The 21,595-nt window shown below is 39.8% G+C and overlaps 1 long non-coding RNA gene across 3 annotated transcripts in view; it reads right to left on the bottom strand.

Moving 5' to 3' along the window:
• Nucleotides 1-6,148: 6,148 nt before the first annotated feature.
• Nucleotides 6,149-21,595, bottom strand: part of LOC141919329 (uncharacterized) — a 92,310-nt gene continuing 76,863 nt past the window's right edge. For all 3 annotated transcript variants that reach the window (XR_012621933.1, XR_012621932.1, XR_012621934.1), the window contains exons 5-6: nucleotides 7,119-7,342; nucleotides 6,149-6,464 (exon numbers count right to left, since the gene is read on the bottom strand). This is a non-coding gene — a long non-coding RNA (uncharacterized LOC141919329). The remainder of the gene's footprint in view (nucleotides 6,465-7,118; nucleotides 7,343-21,595) is intronic.

The raw sequence follows: 21,595 nt of genomic DNA, 5'->3' as shown, positions 1-21,595 counted from the left end.
CCAAACAGGTTTACACCAAATTATTCTCTCTTTACCAATAAGTGTCAATCCATACATCGTTATCACTCTGTCTTAAATACTAAGTCCTGAAATACAGGAATCTTGAATAGATATTCTTGCTACCTGCTTTAGATTAACTGCAGTCCTTTGTGTCATGCAATGGGCACTATGTCAAAGAAAAATTCCATCTGTGTCCAGGAAAGGGTCTGGGCTGGTACCTGAGAGGTAAGATACTATCTACAAAAGAGGAATAGTACAGCAAAGGAAAGCCAACATTTTTTCCACAAATCCCAAAGACAGACACAGTTTCTAAGGGAGAAAAGACTGTTTACTTTCAGTGCTGCTTGCACTCAGCCCTCTGCTTAAGACTGCCAAAAAGCTTACACATACTGGGTTGCATCAATAGCACTTTCCAAACCAATGTCTCATTTCTGAGGACAGCCATTAGCAGATACTGGGTGGGAGTGTAAGGACAGAGGAGGCACACAATCATGCTTCCCTCTCATATGCCCTCCTCACTTCTGGCAGTTTGGGGGCCACCAAACTTGAGGTTACATCAATATCATCATGTTTAATATGTTGTCAGACACGTTCTTCCCATAAATCTCTTTAACTGCTGTTTAACCCAGTTATATTTTGTGCAGTGACAAGCTCAAGCTTCAATTTATGGATGAACGCTTGGTGTAGTTTATTTTAAACAGCTTTCACTGAGTATGCCCTAGCTCTAGACTCGTGAGAAGCAGCTATGGGAGGAAGGAGAATAGGGAGGACAGGATTGAAGGAGATGAAATCACTGTCTCAAGGGGCTTCATATCACAGAGGCTTTCTGATCATATTGGAAAATTTGTCCACTCCTCTGTGAATACTTACCTGGATACCAAATCTTATACAACAACATTGTGTTATTTAAAGTCTGTGTAAAACAGACTGGCTCCCAGTTGGAGCCTCCATTGCAATACATCATCCCCAAAACAAGACCCTTATCTCTCAGGAAGGGGTGACTGTGCATATCTGAAATATAGGTATGGCAAGAAAAAATAAATCAACAACAAACTAGAGATTACTGGGGAAAGATACTCCACTGGGAGTTTGGGGCTACTCACTAAATGTGGCAAACAGGCTACAAGTCTCAAAATTATTCCAGGGGAGCCTGCATAACCTGGTATCACTGGCTGAGTGGAAGGTGTAGTGTCTTCTCATGTACCAAGCCAGAAATCTTCCCAGGGAAATCTCAGTACACCACAGATACCATCAACCCCTAAGAAGGTGGTCTCCTAAAACAGCAGAACCTTAACAATGAGGAAAATAAAGCTTCTGAGTTTCATTGTTCTTCTGTAAATCTGGCTGGGGAAGTCCAATGCCTGTCTTCTAGTCCCATTCCTCTGAATAACAACAGCACAGTCGAGATGACAGAAGTGGCAGGGTGGCATGCACATAGGTTGGTCACACTAGTTCACATCCTAAAGAAATAGCAAAGGCCTTTTCTTTCTGCAATTTATGCACTGAAAGGCCACTTCAGTGGCTGGCACATTTCTACTTCATTCCAGAGTGCCATCCCAAAAGTGTACTTCACCTTTAAGGATACAACTGATCCCAAGCTCAAAATTAAAGAATGAAATACTTTAGGTAATGACAACAGCATACATATTTAGACTTATGTTCCAAATGCAATAGGGTAATTATTTATCTATAAAGTTCTAGGGTCAGATCTTTTTTGCCAGGAATACTAGGAGTTGCGGAAAGATGCCCAAGTATTTTAATGTTATCGGCTCAGCACCTCTATTCACCTGTCAGGTGCTGTACCACATTTAGCAACTGCTGTCGCTGCCACGAAGATGGTTGTCATTGGCTTGCCATTTTTGCGTATTCCTGAATACCCTGCAGCTGCTTCTCTGAAAGGGTGAGTCATCCAAAACTGTTAAATCTGGAAGCCAGTCTCAGTTTGGCTCCCAGCAAAATCAACACATATGACGAACCATCAATACTTGTGTGGAGGAGTTCAAGGGACTTGCAGTTAGACTCTAAAGTGCTGCAAGGAGGCAAAGAGCAAAACAGTTGCAGACTTCGCATGGCACTGGAGCTCAATGACTCCCCTGTAATCTCCTGGGGGCTAAGCCAGAGGGCACCATGCCATGGGCTGCAATTCAGCTGCGGTGAGGGATTCACCCCTTAAAAAAAAATTGAAGGGCAAGAAGCATCCTGTCCCTCCACCCACTAGCAAACTTGATGCCATCAGCACTCAAGCTATGCAGATGTCCCCATCCTGCTGTATTCAGCCATGCATTATTACAGTTATATTACACCAGAGTCAAAACTAAATTTAAGATCACATCTCACTAAACTAGGACAAAACACTAAACAAGTATGAATGTTATATACTTAAAATACTATATACAAACATATAGATATATATAAAATTACATGATTGTGCATATGAGGCTTCTCTCTAAGGAAGATACCTTCAGATCAATAAGCATATTAAGAATCATCCAAATTCATTTCTAGTTGATCAATATTTATACCATTGAGAAAATATAAATTTGACTTTAGCTGGACATAAATTGCTCCCATTTGGGATTCTCTTAAACTCCAACAGCAAATACATTGATATTTGGCTGCAAGAATTCTTTCAAAAGCAACAGCAAATAAACAGTAGCAATACATTTAGTTATACACATATGAGAATGAAATAGAAAAGTTATATGCTGACATTTCCTCAATTGCTTGCTGTAAATGAAACGTTTTTAAGATTGCCAGTGATTATCCTCTATTGATTGGTGATCAGTGGCTTCACCTACAATAATGTTCTCAGAGGCTATTTGAATTTTTCCTGGGGAGGTCCCAGGAGGTAATTTTATTTGGTTTTAAACTTTTCTCTTCTGTAGAAAACCTGATCTGCATAGTAGCTACTTTTTCAAGTGGTAAATGTCAATGTCCTATTATTACTTTACATATTTCAGGTTTATAAGTGAACTACTGAGTAACATGAGAATATTTTGTATGTTTCAAACTATTCCAATTCTTTGCTTCATAAACTTCTGAAAATAATAAAATCTTGTTTTGATGGAGCAGCTTCTAAACATGACCACCAGGTAAAATACCAAAAGCAAACCTTCAGGCTGTGTAAGCAGTAGGGGGGTCATCAGAAAGTAAAACCAAAAAGTCTCAGGAGTAAATCAATCAGTGGCAACAGTTTTTAAAAATTTTTTTCTATATATATTTTAAAGAAAATTTTATAATACTTAGAATCTACATTTCAGTCTATCCACTGGACACCGCACCTTTCTTTCTCACTCACATACTTCACCTCCTCTCCTTCCTACTCACAATTGTGATTTCAAAATTATTTTGTCATCTAGGCCATTTTTTTATTGTACAGGAATGAGGGTAGGCAACCAAAGATAAGCTCAACTACATTTATACATTCAAATCTGCATTTTACAGGACCTTCTTTTGGCATTGTTACTGCTTCTCAGTTCCTATTCTTCCTAAAATATTCCTTAGAGTCTTCCTGATGCCTGGCACTCGTCAGGCCTGACGTACATTCCCCTGGGGTCTGGAAGTGGTCAGGGGAGACAGGTTCTTTCCTATGAGATCTTGTTGCAGAATTCACTAATTCACTGGGAATAATTCACCAAAGTCTTGAAAAACTAGAAGTGTCAAACTTGGGAAGTTGAGTGGTGATTCCAATACTTGGAGAAGGCAAGGATGAGAGTTTCATTTTATTGAATTTACTTATCTATAGCCCTGCAGTTCTTAAGAGCTTGGAAAAGCTGCACATTACCCTTTATGCAGGGGCTGTTCTCTGTCACAATTTGAATTATTCAAGGTGATTTCAAGGCATGTGCACACACAGATTCTCACACACAATGGAGGAAATAATGCAAGTGACCAAACAAGGACCTTAAATATATCAGTGAAATGATGCTTCAGAGCAAATGTGAACTTTTCTGTACACGTTTAATCAACCAGCTCTTTCTAAAGCCAGAGGAACATTAAATCATAAATCTATTGTTTATAATCATAATAATTCTGCACCAGACATGAAGATGGTCCTTCTTGAATGATGAAAAAACAATAATTTGGAGATAAAGTATTAGAAGAAAATGACAAAATTCTGCACACAAAGTATTCGGAATAGGGAATATGACCAGTTATAGTTTCAAAGCAACCTCATGCACTTTCAAGAGATCTGATGCTGCAGGTACTGCAGACCCTTAAAGACCCACTGCCCATTGATCACCTCCCTGCAGGGCTGTGGGTCTCCACGTTCAAAGACCGCTCCTGCTGGAAGTGTCTATGACCAAGCATACATGCCACACTGAAGCACCATGTGCCTACATTTAGGCTATCTTGGAAACTGAAACTGGCATTGCATCAGCAGCACAGAGCCTCTCTCAGGTCAATTTAATCTGCTCATATCATTGTACTGCTTTTGATAGTTCAGCAAGTCCAATCCAGTCCAGTTATCTCTAAACACCATCCAGTTGTGCCATAGCTCCATGAAGACACAAACTGTGACACACCCAACACATCCCTAGGTAACATATCACCAGGCAGATGGAGTGCTCAGCAGACATCATGCCACAGTCTGATAAGAAAACCCACAAAGAAGGGCGAGTCCCTGTTTTGACATTTCTCAATGGCCAGATCACCAGAAATGGAAGGCAGAGCCTGACAGAGAGAGAAAAATCTCTGGAGTCTTCACTGACCACCCTAGAAAGAGAGATGTCCTGCCTTGGAGACGTCCTGACAGGTGGTGGCTCTTGGGTGGATTTGTTCAGGCAAAATAATGATAAACTGATATCGAGATACTTGGAAAATACAGCAATTTAAAGGGGAAAACATCAGGTTGAAACCAAAACCCAGTGGAAGTGAATAGGTAGGTAGTGAAAGAGCAACCACTGGCCATATGGAGGAAAAACACTGGCCTTAGTTTCTATATTGCTTTCATTTGCACTGGAAAATGAGTCTCAGCACTTTCAAGAGAAGATGGCATGGGCACCATCCAGGCCCAGCAGCGGAAACCTGCAGGTCAGAAGCACCACAAGCTTTCTGAGCATGCATCAGCCAGGAAAGCTGCAGAGTCTCCATCTTATTCAGAGACACCCCTCAATACCTCTTACCCAAAGCTTACCAAATATTGGAGGATGACCGTTTGGTGGTGGGGAAAGAAGCTTTGCCTTTTTTGTTTGGTTGTCTTGGTTTTCTAAGCAAGCCTTTGGCCAACCTCTGAGTTCATCCCACTTGAAGAATTTAATTTCCCTCCCTCTAACACAAGTAGGCCCAAGGCATTTACCTTTGTTTCTTTAAGGAACATGGCAAAAAAATTCATGGTATCTCAATTTGCTTGTGGGAGAGCTCTGTCAATTGCATATGTCAGGGCACCATGGGCACCAAGGGCTCCCAGTAGGCCAGGACCATCGGGGGCTCCCCATGTTAGGGGCAGCAGGGCAGGGCCTGGCAGACAGGGCCCATCCCAGCCAGGAGCAGGGCAGCCGGAGGGCATCAGGCACCTCTCTGGGGATGGGACAGGAATGGGCTGATGCTGGGCTGGGATGTGGATCCACAGGTGGGCCTGGCTCGGCGGAGCCCATGACCAGTCAGGGCTGTGGGGAGCTGGAGACCAGCCCTGCTGTGGCGTTGCTGGGGCAGGAGCTGATGTCCCCAGGGGGCTGATGTGGGGTCCTGGGCTGTGGGCAGGGGAGGGGCAGCCCTGAGGGGGCTGGGCAGGGACGGGCAAGCCTGGTGCTGCCCTCAGGACCTGACAGCATGGCAGATTATTTATGTAGTTTTAGGCCAAGGATTAGATAGTAAAGCATAAACTGGCTTTCTCCACAGTTGAGCGCTTGCTTTGATGTTAATCGACATGAAGCAGTATCTCCAAATAAGATTTGTTGGTGAACATTTGGGCTGTTTTGAAAAGTGTTGGTACTGAGTAAGGCTGATTTAATGTTTTCTTTTTTTGCTCAGACTTCCTTTCTAACTACTGTGCTGATGACAGGGCCGGCTCTAGGCATGAGAACAGTGTTTCTAGATGTCTAATGTATCTGAGGCAGCAGATTGCTACAGCCAGCAAAACACATGGCCTCGTAGGCTGGCTGTTGAGTCTGAGGAAGACTGTTAAAGGATTTCACCAGACTGCGGGTATCTCTAGGCTTGCTTTATTAACAACTCAGAGTTGGGCCATCACCTCAGTGAGTGACAACAACTAACAAAAAGCGCCTTCTATATATATGATTCTTCATAACATGCAATACAAAGAGTCTTTGGTGATTTCCCAGGAACTTTCAGTTCTTAATTCATCATCAATTTCAAAAGTCCATTATATTCCACAGTTTCGGCTAGTTATCGTTCCGTTCCGATTCCTCTTCTGACGCCACTGCTCACTGATGCAGTCTTCGGTCATCATGGTTACTTATCTTCTAATCAATCTTCATCCATCACAATTCACTTTTAAACTTCTGAAAAAAGACTCAAAATGTTCTATTTAACATATACTTAATCTATGTCTAGCTTTTCTTTACCTACCCTTTCTAAATTGCTTACCCCAAATTAATCACTTATTTCTTATCTTTTGTTATGTCTAAAACTTAATACCTAAGATTAATTTTTAGTAATTCAGCTTGACTGGGTTTTAAGCCAGCCTTGTTGAGGGCTGTACAGGGGACAAATGAGCAGCATATGTATTGAACTATCAGTATTGTTCCTAGAGCACCTGTGCTCTATTAATTAAACCTATAAAACAATATCTATTTATTAATTATTCCTGCTATTAATAATATCCTAAGAGAAAAGAGTTTTCTAAAGCTTGCTCCTTTTACAAAGACACGTGTAGGAAAGCAGCTATTGCTGGGGAAGGGTAAGCAGAAAGACAGAGGAGGTCTTCCTAAGAGCAGCACTCCTAAGACCTCCAGGAATATCCTTTCCCTGACAGCATGGCAGCAAAGCCCAACTTGCCAGGGATTTCCCTCTTTGCTCCCCAACCAAGATCACAGAATCAGAGAATCACAGAACAGTTTGGGTCAGAAGGGACCTTTAAGATCATCTAGTCCAACCTCCCTGCCATGCGCTGGGACATCTTTCACTAGGTCAGGTTGCCCAAAGCCCTGTCCAACCTGGCCTTGAAGATTTCCAGTGATGGGTCCCTGTAGGTAGTAGGTGCTGCCTGTCAGAGACTCAGTTCTGGCTCTGGCTTGGTCTCTTCAAGACTGCAAAATTTACTTTTTAACTCAGTTTCCTGGTGAAGTGTGAAGGTGTTGGAATTGCTGCAGACTTAAGTTCTCCTACAGATTATTAAAATGTCCACATCAGTAAGTAGCACAATGCAAAAGCAGTGGATCTACAGAGAGAAACAGGACAAGACAGAATATTACCACCACAAGACAGAAAATTTCCCAGCTGGGTAGATTCTGAAGAAACTACTGAATTTGGACTTTCACAGAAGGAGTAAGAAGAAAATAGACAGGAAAATCAAAGAAACACTTATGTCTTAAGGAACTTCAATGCCAATTTTGCATTCATTTTTCAGCAAGACTCTTACTGGGTCTTGAACATATTGTCTATCCTCATGTCCTTTGAAATCATGTTCATAAGCATGACATCTAATACAGTAATGGTGTCAAGCAAGGGAGGCAGTGTCTCCCCATGTGCAGTAAGATTACATGCGACTCAAAGTAGGAAAATATTCTCCCATTCCTCAGTGAATTTTTTATCCTGGTGTTAAAAGTTCAAGAAGTCTAGCCAACTTTTGAAACCTCCTGAACTCCATTCAATTCACTCTCCCTCCCTACCTTCTAGTAACTAACATATTTTCCTTTTCAGTTTGATGGAATTTCAGAGCATTCAGGGTTGGGGTTTTTTTCCTAAAACAAATGAAACTGTAAAACTGGGGGCACATTTTGTCAGATAAGTGTCTCACCTTGTGATTCTGCTAAACACTAGAGCTGTAGAATAATATGGATCAATACCAATACAGCAATCAGAAGTGGAGGAGGACAGTGCTTCTTCAGTTTGGTTTGATTTGTTACACTCATATTAAAGCCATCAAATTAGAAACAAAGCAAGTGGCTATTTTAAGAACCTTTTCTGATTGTTAAAGATCTGAGTGAATTTTGCAATTACAAAAAAAGTTTTGCACAGATAAGTACCCAACTTTTTATATACTTTTGATGAACTACAATATAGCAGTGCACCATGATAGTCTTCTACAGACCACTCTCCTTCTGAGGTTCCCAGGAAGGTTCCCAGACATAGAGCTTCACAGAAATGTGCAACTACCTGCACAAAATTAGGCAACTGTTAATTAATGTGGGATTGCCTTTATCTCAGAAAGTTACCAAGAATTTCCAAACAGGATGAACTCAAGGTGAAGCAGCACAGAAAAGCTGAGAGATTAACTGAGGGCATCAAGAAACAAATCTGCTGACTGAGACTACTTGTGCTGCAACAGAGACAAACTTATTTTATTTCCTGCAGAAACAGAAGATTACCATCGTACAGCCAGAAAACACAAGCCTTATTTCTCTTCAGTGTAACCCGCTGCATGTTATCATTTGTAAATTAAAATGATCCAAACCAAAGAGGCCCTAAATCCAGGCATCCTCCTGAAAGTTTTTATCAGAGAGGACAGGAGATTAGAGGTTAAAATAGTTCCAGCGATGTTAGTTCTCACTCAGATACTCAGCAAATTTTTAATCCACTCCCACATTTCCTAGCAAGAGAGAGAGGTTATTTCATGTAGGAACTTCTCCCAACTCTTATGTACATTAAGTAACAACCTAGTGTTCCCCATCCAAAATTTTGCATGGTAGTACACAAACTCCAAAGAGTCTACAGCCTAATCAAAAAGACACAGTAGGTTATTTTCAGAGGAATACCTCAAAAGCATATTCAGAAGTTGTGTCTTTTCAAAGTCCTTGGCCAAAAGAGATAGTTTTTGTATATTTTTCATAGATATGAAAAGGAAAGGGAGTTCTAGTGCGAGAAGAGAGTCTGTTGAGAGGAAGGGACAGGTTGTTCTCAGCAGGCTTGAATACGAACAAACTCACAGGCAAGCTTTGAACCTTACCTCATAATTGGTGTTGATATAAGAAGAGTGACTGTGTGCAAGAAAGGAAGATGATGCCCCTGTCCCTGAGGTATGCACTTCAAACTTGATTGAGAGAAATTTTTCCCTTGGTACAATCATTTCTACTTTAGTGAAACTCCAGCATAACAAGCATTTTATATGCACTGCAGAGGGACTGGAATACTAATTTCTAAATGGAAAATGAGAAACATCTTCCTATATTTAGGCTTGTGGCTGTGAAAAGGAAGGCAGGCATGGCTGGAACTCCAAATAGAAATGCCTCTGCAGAGATGAAGATATTCAATATCAGTAAAGACGTAAGTTCTTTATGACAAATAAATCCCAAACAACAATTTTTCCTGGTACTGGAACATTCTTGCACAGAAAGAACCTTTAAAGTCATCACTTTCAATTTTGCTTTTGGATATTAAAAAAATTATTACATCCCAAAAGGTAGAACACATTTGAATAATAAACTCCTTAATATAACGATATAAATATATGCCTGTTGCAACAGTGTGCTTGAGCTATTGCATCTTCAAAATTATGTTAGCTATTCACATATGTCAAACCTGAAGTGAGGTTAATATAAGCAAGTCTCTCATTAACTCCCCTTCCTGCATTGGAAAAATGAGCCATGAACAAATTTCAGAAGGTATGAGGGTTAATTAGATAAGCAGCCAAAGTGTTGGTGTTTGCCTGATTTATCTCTTGAATCTGAACCATAAGCCATATAAGCCTGAAACTTTGCCTAATTTAGCAAGGTTTTCCTGATTTCTTAGTTCACACAGAAACGAATGAGAGTTCATGACATCCTTGCATCCTTGTGCCCTGGGCAGGGGAAGTACAGGCCTTGCAAGACTGGATTTTTCATCTAAGATGTTTTTATCAGCAGAAGTCACTTGTCTACCATGCCAGTGTTCAGGACAGAAAATCACATTCTTAATGAGCCTTTTTTTATTTTTGCAACAGTGGTATCATGAATGACATCTCTTCTGCCTGCCTGTTTTGAAAGCTGCAATCTAGAGATGCACAAGGAAGGTGAACTGCTAACTTCATCTTCTGAATGTTTTACAATGATTGTTCCCCATAGTCTCAAAAAGTTAATCTCACACACCTCAGGTTATTCATAGACATAAGTTTCTCTTCCTTCTCTCAGTCAACATATGGATTGGTAATTTTATCATGAGCGTGCTGTCCTTGCTGTCATCTAGTTTGGGGGATCACAAGAGGGGAGGGCACAGAAGGAAGTGATCTCTTCAGCTTGGGGAGGAAAATGGTGACTTTTAGATCTGGTCCTGAGAGAGAGAAGAAGGGAGACTTTCCTTCTGGGACACATGTTAGAGGAAAGGATGACAGCAACAGCAGGAAGCAATGTAAGCAAAATGATGAAAGCAAAATTCACAAGAGACAGGACTGCAGCACAGCTACAGCATACTGGGGGCAACTGACAACACATGGTTCAGGAGCTGGCTGTAGTTTCAGGCTGGGCTGTGGTTTAACCACCCTCTGTTCCTGCAATAATGATATCTTTTCTCCATGTTTGTGTTCCCAGAGATATCCATTTCCATTATAATGTACAAGTATGATCCTTGTAGACAGTGAACAGTTCTGAACTGAAATACACTAATAAAGTCACCACTGACGTTTAAAGACACGGTTTATCAGCTGCAGTAAAAAGAAATCTGTCCACCTAAGTCTGTAGGGGTTTATGTTAGTGCTAAAATAGATTGGAAACTTACAGACTATTAGAGAAAATAGGATTGTTTTCAAGATACTACTTTTTTCTCAGAAGGAGCTCTTCACCATACAGCCACATCCACTGATGAAGGAAAACTGGGAAGCAGTTACTTCTGATTGATTTACCTGAACTTTATATAAATTGTAACAGTTTCTCACTGAAAGAGCTTTACATCTGTCGTTCAATTCTGCACTGGTAGCACTCTGCACCCTCACCTCTGTTCTAGGTTTGGTAACTTTTCTGAACATGATGCAAAATGTATTTGACAGCAACCACTACTTTTATTTAAAACCAATAGAAGTCCATCCACTTCATGCCCATAGACACAAGGATTGTTAGTACCTAAGTGACAGAGTAAATAGTATTATCCTGTAAAATTCAGTCTTAAATGGATGGTAATTATTCAAGACATCCCAAGGCACTTTGTGGGCGATAAGCAAAAAAGGAAAATATCCTTGCTTCTTAATGCATACATTGAAATTCCAGTATATTGCCTTAAAACAAATAAACTAACCAACCAACCAACGGGAGAACAAGTCTGCTGAAAGGCACACACAAATTCCTTTGCTTTCCTATCAGGTTGGCAGTAAGTCTTGAATGAAGAAGGTTCATCTTTTTTGAGAAGGACTTAGGATTTTCCTACAAGGTTATACATGCTAGCTAGTACATGCTATACATACATATATATACATACAAGCTAGCACATGCATGAACATACAGTTTTCATCTTCATTGTGAATTACACAGAAAGAAAAGACAGATTGCACATATGTCCTTCCTTAAGAAAAGACTGTATTTACATGAATTTGTTCATGGCTTAAGCCACTTCTCTCACATGCCTTCAGCTAAACAGTCCTGTTGTTGCTTCACTCCTTTTGCAAATTAGACTGTCACTAGGTCATGCCTTGCTGTTTAGTTATTTTTAGCCTTCTCATTACACCTGGAAATGTTTGCAGTTAAAGTGCTGCCATCTGGAGTTGTTAATGGCATGCTGGTGGAAGTGTAATCACTGCATGACTTTGTTCTGCACTTCCCCAGGGTGCATAAAAATGTGATACACATTTAATTTATGTTAGTTTGTGCTTACAGCTGCTCATCATCAAATGTGATAATATATACAATTTGGTGCTCTCCTTCAGTATCTTGCCATCAAAAATTACCTTTGACGTAACAACAGTTGCTACCATCACCAAAATACACCTGTAGACACTAAAAATAGCTTTAACTGAAGCCTGTTGTTTCATTTTTCTAGGAATTACAAATTTAGGAGCCTTTGAAATCAAGATGCAATTATATTTGTCTTAGTAGGAGGTTCCTGTCTAGTTTGTATTGCCACTAAAAATGATTTTGGGATTCCAATTTATCTCTGCTTTTCACTCACTTTAAGCTGCTGAAAGGAGATTTTAGCCGCATTATCTGATTTGTCTCTGCTATGCAAAGAATGAAGTATTATTGTCTTAGCTACAGCAATTTATAAACCAGGACCCTAAATTCTGCCTTCCAGACAGGGGCTGTTTAGGCTTTGCAAAGGGAACTATAATGTGGGTGTTTTGCTGTTTGTGTTTCATTTGTTGTTGGTCTGGGTTTTTTTTTTAACCACAGCATTTTACCAGGGAACAATCAAAATCATGCTCATATTCAAAACAAATGGAGCCTTTCTTCCATTTAAACAAGTTATTCTGACTCAAAGGAGACTTGGACTCCCAACTGGAAACAAAAAGAAGTCTGAATTACAGAAGAGGAAACAAGAAGAGCTTCGATATGCATGTAACTGCATAATTCATAGAAGAAGAGAAAACACATGCGGCATGTAGCCTGTCGTACAGAAGACCTATACTTTAAGGTGCTGAGCAATGTTATCAGTCACAGCTCTCATCATTGCTCAGATGTATTCTGCCTAAGTTTCTCACTTTGGGGAAGAATCATCAGTTTTCACACAGAGGCTTGATTTCATTCTGCAGACTGCACTCGGCTAAAAAAATGTACCCCTAGCTTGGGCTCCATCATCACAAGCTCTCTTCTTGGTCATTAAGCACCTCAAAATGCTAGTCAAGCTGTAGACAAGACTCGCTCACTCTCAGTTACTGGAGACGTCTGGAGTGACTTTTCTCTCCTGACAGTCTTCTAAAGAGCCCAGTAAGGATTTGCTTGAGTGTAAATAAATATCTGGTATGGGGCAAGCTGATGTTTTACAGAACAGAAAGAGCCGTCACATCCCAGATAGGGAGCAGGAGGTTATCTGAGATGCAGCACTCACACAGAGCCTCCTTATCCTCTCCCACACTAGTGTTGCCCAAGGAGGGGACGCTCTCCAGCCCTCCTGGCATGACAGTATCCCTGATGGGGCTCAGCTCTCCCTTTGAATGCCACAGAGGCATCCAGCTCTCAATGAATTTCAGTGTCTACACTTAGGAGGCAATGCCACCTGTGAATTTACCATTCCTCTCTTTCTCCCCCCTCACACAAAATATTTTCAATTTGAAAAACACTGTGGTGGAAAGGCAACAGTGAAGAGAAATGCCAGCACTTCAGTCTCAGGGGGAACCACAGAAAGCTGGGATGAAGTCAGACAGTTTTGAAAAGCAGGGCATGTTGTTAGGCAGCCAAGCTGGAAAATTTTGGCCCCTGACTTTTATACTAAATGTAGACATTTGACAAACAACAACTTGAGAATTCTACTTCATGCATAACCTATATATTTGAGTCACACCTTCTTCCAAAATTCAGACCTCACTTAAAACTCTAAATATCAACCAATCTGAGGAACTGATTGTGGACATGTATGGATGAAGGTACATGTAATTTCTTCTAGATACTATGTTGATGCAGTTGCAAATTTCCATATTGTATTACAGCAAAAAGCCTATCATTTGTCACAGTCACACAAAAAGAATTTGGAAAGATGTCTTTGCAGTATTTTTCCTAAACAAACGTTTAGTATTTCTCAAATCCCCCCTGTTAAAAAGCATGACTATAGTTCAAAAGAGGTATCCCTGAGCTATATTTTCCATATTTGCTCAAATGCTTTAATGATTTGTTTCTAGCTCTATGTCCCTTACATACTATTTTTTGGTCTCAAATCACATCCTATATACAAGCAAAAAGAGAATACACTTGTAGAAACAGAAAAAAATTACTCTTCTGGAGCAGAGATTTCTTCATTCAGACTGGTGGGAGGAAAAAGGCTACTCTGCAGATGTGATTGACCATTGACATGAAGGTGTTGGAAATGCAAGCGAAAATGCAAGTCTTAATATTCTGCCAAGAGATGAACAAGGGAACTGATACTTATATTAAAGGATATGTAAATAAGGAGAATGCTGGACATGTGGAGAGAGCCTCTATATTTGGTTTGGTATTTACATACCCTAGGAAAAAAAATAGAAGAGAAACTGGCAGGCTGTTCCCATTACTAGAGTAGGAAGTTCTAAAGTAATGGAAAGAAACATCTTTGGTTGCACTTCTTTTTCCACATTTGCAAAACACACACCCATAATTCTACTATCTTTGGCCCGCAGCTGCTGTGCTTTGTGCTCCAGGCTTAGCTGAAAGAAAGAAATTAATTGCTTCTTTCTGGGAAAAACACAGGTACAGCATTTTAACAGGATATGATAGGATAAGAACGTTGCGTTACAAGACCAGTGGCAAACTTTGGCTTTATAATTTCAATATGAAAAATTGTAATTTGTTTTTACTGTATTCCGAGGTTTGCATTCTTAAAGGAGGGAAACATAGTTTCCTTTCTGGGCATGATTTTGGACCAGGTGTAAAATTTGTCATAGGTGAATAGTCAGCGGGATTATTCTCCAGTGTGATCATATTGTTCAGATGATCATGTGGGCAGTGTGACCACTATGGTTTTATTCAAGATACTTAAATGATTTTTTTTTAATCTAAGTGCAAGAACACAGTGTAATATTCTGATTTCCTACTATCATTGCTTCAAAAAACAGAGAAGAGTTTTTATATGCCAGGTGGAACCAATGACCTTGTGAGAACTATTTACTAATATAAGAAGCCATCTGAGGATAGAATATTTATAATAATTGGGAACTTAATTAGATATCTGGCAGTGCTTAAGCAACTAATTTTTTTTTTAAAAAGCCAGGTTGACTAGGGTCACCTCTCCAATGAAATGAGAAAAGTAGTAGCAATGTTTTCTTTAATGAGTATTCAAAACTAAGTCTTTAAGATACATTTAACTTTTAAAAAGAATGTTTTGACAGAGAAAGGGATTTCCTTTTGGGTTAATTTACATCAACATTTCAGCTATGGTTGAATCCTAGAGGAAATAAAGGAATGTCTCAGAAATAGACTGTATAAAAGAAAAAGCTAAAATTGTCAAAAATACTTTTGAAGCTTCCTCTATAAAAACGAAGGCAGTGGGAACACAGCCACATGTACATTATCATGTAGCACATCCAGGAGACGAAAATGCTGTTGAACCTTTGGATCACACCAGGCTGGGAATAGACAGGCCATTCTCTTCCTCCAGTGATCTTATGGAAAGACTAACAGATCTAATGTATCTCAGGGTACTGGGGGGAGGTGCCCAGGCGCTGGCAGGGGCGGCCTCTGTGCAGAGCAGCTGGGGCTGCCCCATGCTGGACACAGTCAGTTCCAGTTGGTTCCAATGGATCCACTGCAGGGCACAGCTGAGCCCAGCAGCCAAGGTGGTGGTGCCTCTGAGAAAAAGTATTTAAGAAAGGGCTAAATGTCACACAGCAGTGTGAGGAGTGAGGAAAACCAGTGAGACAAACAGCCCTACAGACACCAAGGCTATGGACTGACCACAACCCTCATTCCCCAGCCCCCTGCTCCGCTCAGGGTGAGGATGGGAGGTGGGGAGAGGAGTCGGGAACGAAGGAGTGAAACTGAGCCTGGAAAAGAGTGAGGATGGGACAGGTGTCGGTTTAAATTTTTTATTTGTTTCTCACTACCCTATTTTAATTGCCAATAAATCAAATTAATTTTCCTGAAGTCAAGTCTGTTTTGGCAGTGACGGTAACTGGTAAGCAATCTCCCTGTCTTTATATTTACCCGTGAGTTTTTCTAATTTTCTCCCCCTATCTTGTTGAACAGGGGGAGTGAATGAGCAGCTGGGTGGGCATCCGGCTGCTGGCCAAGGCATTGTAACCCACCACACTTGGAGCAGAGGAACCAAAGAACGTCTCTTGCTGCCACCTCCCAGCTTGAATCCTATCACACCACAGGTATGTCTTATCCTGCTAATGCAGGTCAAGGTAACAGTAAGCCGCATAAACCATTCCTGTAGCTGAACACCTCTGAAGAAAGAAAATTGCACTTTATTATCAAGAAGCAGCTGCTTTTTAGTTCTGTACCATGAGTACTACTGATGAGACAAGATTTTTGAAACCAGAGATCAGTACAGCAGGAGGTTAAGATTCAATGCTTGTTTTAACAAAGTTAGTGGGATACAGAAAATCTATTGTAATATAATAGAAGCAGCTTCTTCCACAAATAACTATAATTTGAAATTCTATAAAGCACCAGACGGGGAAGATGAAGTCTTCTACTTGCAGATATGTAAGCTAAGCTTAGTAAACAGACAAAAGGGTACAGTTTAATTCGGGTCTAAGATGTGTTTACGTGCTACTACTACATAGTACTAAATTAAAAATAAAAATACTTCAAAAACCTTTCTAACCCACAATCCTTTTAAGTTACTTTACATACCTTGGGGAAGCCCTAAGCCCTAACAGCAGAAAGCGCATCCAAATTAATTGAACCATGAACAGAAACTGTACGAGGTTAGCAAGGCAAGGTGGAAAGGAGATCTCTCTTAATTATTGGGAAAGAAAATGTATTTTCTTAAAGAAAAGGTTCTGTTTATATCTAGGTTATTTTATCCCAGTCCTTTCACCCTTCTTCACCTGAAACCATGTTTTTATTTCTCTTCTTCAGTCTGTTTAATTCATTTTCCTCTTGAAACAATTTCTATTTATTGTTGATGAGTACAGTTTGCTACATAGTCTCCCCTTAGTTGAACAAATGCTCCACTTCAATGGCCTGTCTACTAGTTTCCAAGTCTACTTGTCAACTTCATGGTATGTGACCTCACATTTTTGAAGCAACTAATCTTAAACCACGGAGAGGTATCAGTCTACAGCATTCCTTCAGTATATTTCATCCCACTGTGAGATGCCCTCTTAGCCTCAATTTATCTATGCTGTCTAATATACTACAGCCTGTAGCTAGGTCTGTCTAATCTGTCTTCATAACTCATATCTTCACAGTCCTAAGCACTTATACAGTTCTTCGCTGCAGCCTCTTCAATCTTGACAGCAGGTTTTGCAATATGGGAAAGGAATTGCTCACAGCATTTAGACGCTGGGTGAAGCTCAAATTACAGGATTATAGGTTGTATCATAAACTAGAGACTCATTGGAAATAGTCTGAATTACTCCTCTTTTTACATACTCTCACAGAATTTAATAAAGATAAAACAGAGTTCAGTTGATAGTACCTTTTGAACATTTTAAAGGAAAGTAAGGAACTTAAAATTATTGCAGACAACAATTCTTCAGTAAGCATCAGCAACTTTTCAAGTGTTTTTGAGTCTACGTGGCATAAAGTTGGGAATTTGCACCAAAAGTCTTGCAAAATATGCACATATTCAATGTCAGTATGAAACCTTTAGAAAACGGGTTCATTTAGATTTCCAAGGACAGTAATGTCAGTTTTCCCACACAATTATAACCATTGCAGTATTTCATACAAGCATATACTTGCAATGACAGTCCTGGAAAAGTTCCTTTTTTGTTTGTGGGGATTAAATATCACTGAAAGTTACACTTTGCATCTGAACAGGCAGTAAAGTACTGAACTGGTATTCATATAGCATTCACCATGAAGGGGGATGCAGTGAGGCAGAATCCCAGACCCAAGGGCTAACTACTCCAAAGAAACCAAATACCACTTGCTTTGAAGTTATTAAAAGAAACACCTGCTCTACCAGATTGGCCTTGGAAGACTTCTGGAGACTGGGAAGTCTGAGATGTGGGTAAGGTGAAGTAACTTTATCCTGCATTCTTCAACTAGTAGCTCATTTGCATTGACAGGGATCACATTTCAGCCCTATTACCACACCAAAATCAGACCCTCCCATCTTTACATTTGTCTCACCAAATAAGTGCTTCTATTCAGGTGGAAAAAAACTCCAGCACCATCCCTTGTAATACCTATTTCCAGCATCATTTTCAGCCATTTTTGCACATACCATCACATACACACGCGAAAAAAAAAAAAGTGCACAATCACCTTTCAAAGATTCATGTGCAAGAAAATAATGCAGAATGCCAATGCAAATCAGAGACTCAAAACTGCATTTTGTAGGTCACAAGAATATTTTGGGGTAAAAAATCTGTTGTCATCCTCCTTTGGCACTTTGAAGCCTGTTACACTGAACTAGAAAAAAGACTAGGAATCTCTGCAAAATGCAGTAACTGCAAAGCAAGTTTATAAAAGCACATCATTAAAACAAAATATTTTTAATATTTAATCATATTTCATCACTACTGAAGTTATTCTTTTATAGAAAGTCCCAGAAGAATGGGATCTGAACTGATTCCTTGACTGGATTCCCAGCAAGCATAAAAACAGAACCAGAAAGAGATCAGTTAATGGAGGAAAATCAGAAATTTAAAGAAATGGAGTGAGGAAGATTTTCAACCTCAGTTGCATGCATGAAACTGATGTCACCTGAGACACCACTGGACAGCCCAACGTGGCACAGAAATCTTACATCTATTTCAGGCAGTGGGCTATTATTCCTGCAGAACAGAATGCTGTCTTGTCTGTGTGTTGCAGGCTTGTGGATGTTGGTTTCAGTGACAATGAAATTGCATGTAATCTGTTCTGATTACACCAAAATTGCTAGGATTTGCAAAGAACATACTTGAATTCACACATCCAAAAAGTAAATCAAGCTTATAATTTAGGAACCGTAACTTTTGCAGATCTGACATCAGACCATTCTGACTGAAAGGTTTAGGGATGTTATTTTTGGATACATCAATAAAAGACAGTTTCCCAAGGAACTGTAGTATTTATGTGGAGGAAGAAAATCGGTTCTGCCTGCATAGATAGGAATGTTCACTCTTTATCTATAAATGTGACATTTTCTACTATACATTTTGAAATAGATCATTCCCTTATGCTAATGTTATTCACAGGTGTCAGATTTCTATAGCCATGATGTGTTGTATGAAAGTAATTAAGCAAGGGACCCTATGCACTTCAGTCACAGCTTCGTTGAACTACACCAGTACAACACAGCAATAATTTCCCCATAGTTCAGAAAGAGACCTAAATAGGTATCTACCATAATCACAGAAAGGGAAGTAGATACTGAAGAGATTACAGGGGCAAATTTACTACTTGTATTTTTATCGTAATGCTATTTCTCAACACTAAATTGTCACCTGAGAAAATGGAGAACTGCCTTGCTAGCTTTCTGTGTAGGGTCTGCTTCTACAATGCTTCAGTTTGACTTCAAAGGTGATTCAACAGGATTTCCAGACCTGAACAGCTGATCAACCCAAACAATCCCTTTTTTTAAAAAATTCAATATTATTTAAGAAAACATTAATTTAATTAAATTTCTTGGGATATGTAAAATCAAATAGCAATCAGAATACCCTTAATTCCCTCTTTGCTGACCCACAGTGTTAAATGAAATGAGAAAATAGCTTTTGCTTCCAATACTACTACAGAACAACAGCTGTTTCTTTGCCTGGTTTTACACAGGTTTTGAACTCCTGGTTAGGCAGCTTTCTTCAAACAAAATTTCAGATCTAGCCTTGCAGTGACGGAAGGAGAAGGGGCTTCTAGGATTCAAATAAAAATATAAATTCTCATGGAAGACAATGAGATTTGTATTCCTAGTTCCCCATGAGAGTGTTTCAAGTTAAATTTATGCCTTCTTATCATCAGGACATCCTTTTAAATTCCTACCCTTTAACCAAAAGATGAGGTCAGCAGCAGTAAGTGAAAACAACTAATATCCAGCTAGAGAGAATCAAACAAACAGGGCCAGAAATCAATTTGCAGAATCTTGTCTGACAGCAAAGTAACTGTATATCTCTCCTGAGGTTTCTGTTAAACTCTATGTCAATGTATCACACACAAAGTCCTGCAGCAGCTGACTAGTCTCCCTGTCCTCCCCAGAGCACTAAGCACCAAAACCCACAAGTGGTAACATGGTTGTCTTCACATTCAAAAGGCCTCACATGTTAGTCTATACTCATTGGATTCTATACCCATGGGAGTGGAACATCTTCCCTTCCTTCCTTTCTGGACCTGCACCAGGTTTCAGCTGCAGGGCTGGAGTGCTGTGCATAGGGCTGTAGAAGTGAGGGAGATGAGGGCCATGCACTCAGGCTCTGTCCCTCTGTTTCTTTCTCCATGATACTCACCTAGAAGCAAGTGAGGACTAGAGCAGAAGCAAGGCATGAGAGATGGGTACTGTCATAGATTTGACTCACTCCTCCTCAACTCAACAAGACAGGATAGCAATAGTCTCACAATACATCTCCCTTGTGTTTACCCTTCCTTATTTTCCCATTCAGAGCAATAGAGATGCCAGAGAACACTGAACAGCATACAGAGTAAGTTCAGTTCGATCCTTTCTGGCTATGAAGAACTTTGCTTTATCAGAGTGGATTTGCCCATTGATGGTTCAGTCACATCAATGACACAAAACTTTAAGAGAGAAATTCCACATTCCCTATCATCTTCCACACCATCCTTTTCAGTATCATGCTCAAACTTGAAGCCTGAGATTTTCTACATAATCAATCCACTTGTTAGCAAGATCTTAATCACTGCACATGACTAAGATCTAGGCTTAGATTTTGCCCCAAAACTATCACAGCAGCAGGAGAAAGCCTCCTCCTACCAATGCTCCACTTATACTCCATGGCCTGGATCACCTTCTCATCCTGGAATAACACAGATCTTAGTGCTCTTCTTCACAAAAGGAAGGAGGAAAGAAATGAAAGAAACAACTCTACTAGCTTCTTAACCTTTGATGCAGTTTAAGCATCACCTACTTTGTAAGTTACTGCATGGTATCTTTGATCTTTAATGTATAAATCTTAAAAACTTACATATTGTTATTTTAAATTCTTTATTCTTCCAGGGATTTTTCGCTGTCTTTCTTTCTGCCACCTCTTTTTCCTTTCCAACATAATCCTTTAAATAGTCTTGCAAGTTTTTTTCTGATGCTTACTCTGTATACACAGTATAAAGTAGTTACAAGTTGGCATTTTCTGCCTTAATGGCTGCTAAGGTTCTAAAAGATCCTCCTAGCATGACAGTTTCAAGCTGAAACAGGAGTTATTTCTGGAAGCTTTTACCACTTCTTGGCTCCTCTTTACTACCTCCCTTTGCACAGAAGACTTTGCAAGAGCCACTATCCCACATTTGGACAGAGAGAATCAATGGGAAGGAGCTGAGCTCCAGAAAGTTCTTTATTAGGTATTTTTTTAATGAACTGTAATGACTACTATGTTTACTATGACCTACAACTGCCATTTCTTTGTTAGCCAAGCTGTGAAAAGATGTGTCACCTGGCCAGTACTGTGGCTGTAGTAGTACCTGGGATATAGTTGATTATAGCAACTCTCTTACGAACATAAATTATTTTTGTTTTGAGAGAAGGATATTTAACACTAATTTACAGTATAGTTTTGCCACTGAATCTGAATTGGGAGCAGTTAAAGTATATTAATATTCTTACACTAACGTATGCATGACAAATA

Source organism: Strix aluco, chromosome 2, assembly GCF_031877795.1.
Source record: "Strix aluco isolate bStrAlu1 chromosome 2, bStrAlu1.hap1, whole genome shotgun sequence".
NCBI classification, from domain to species: domain Eukaryota; kingdom Metazoa; phylum Chordata; class Aves; order Strigiformes; family Strigidae; genus Strix; species Strix aluco.
The sequence above is the reverse complement of the archived record's forward strand: the minus strand, read 5'-3'. Positions and strand labels throughout refer to the sequence as shown.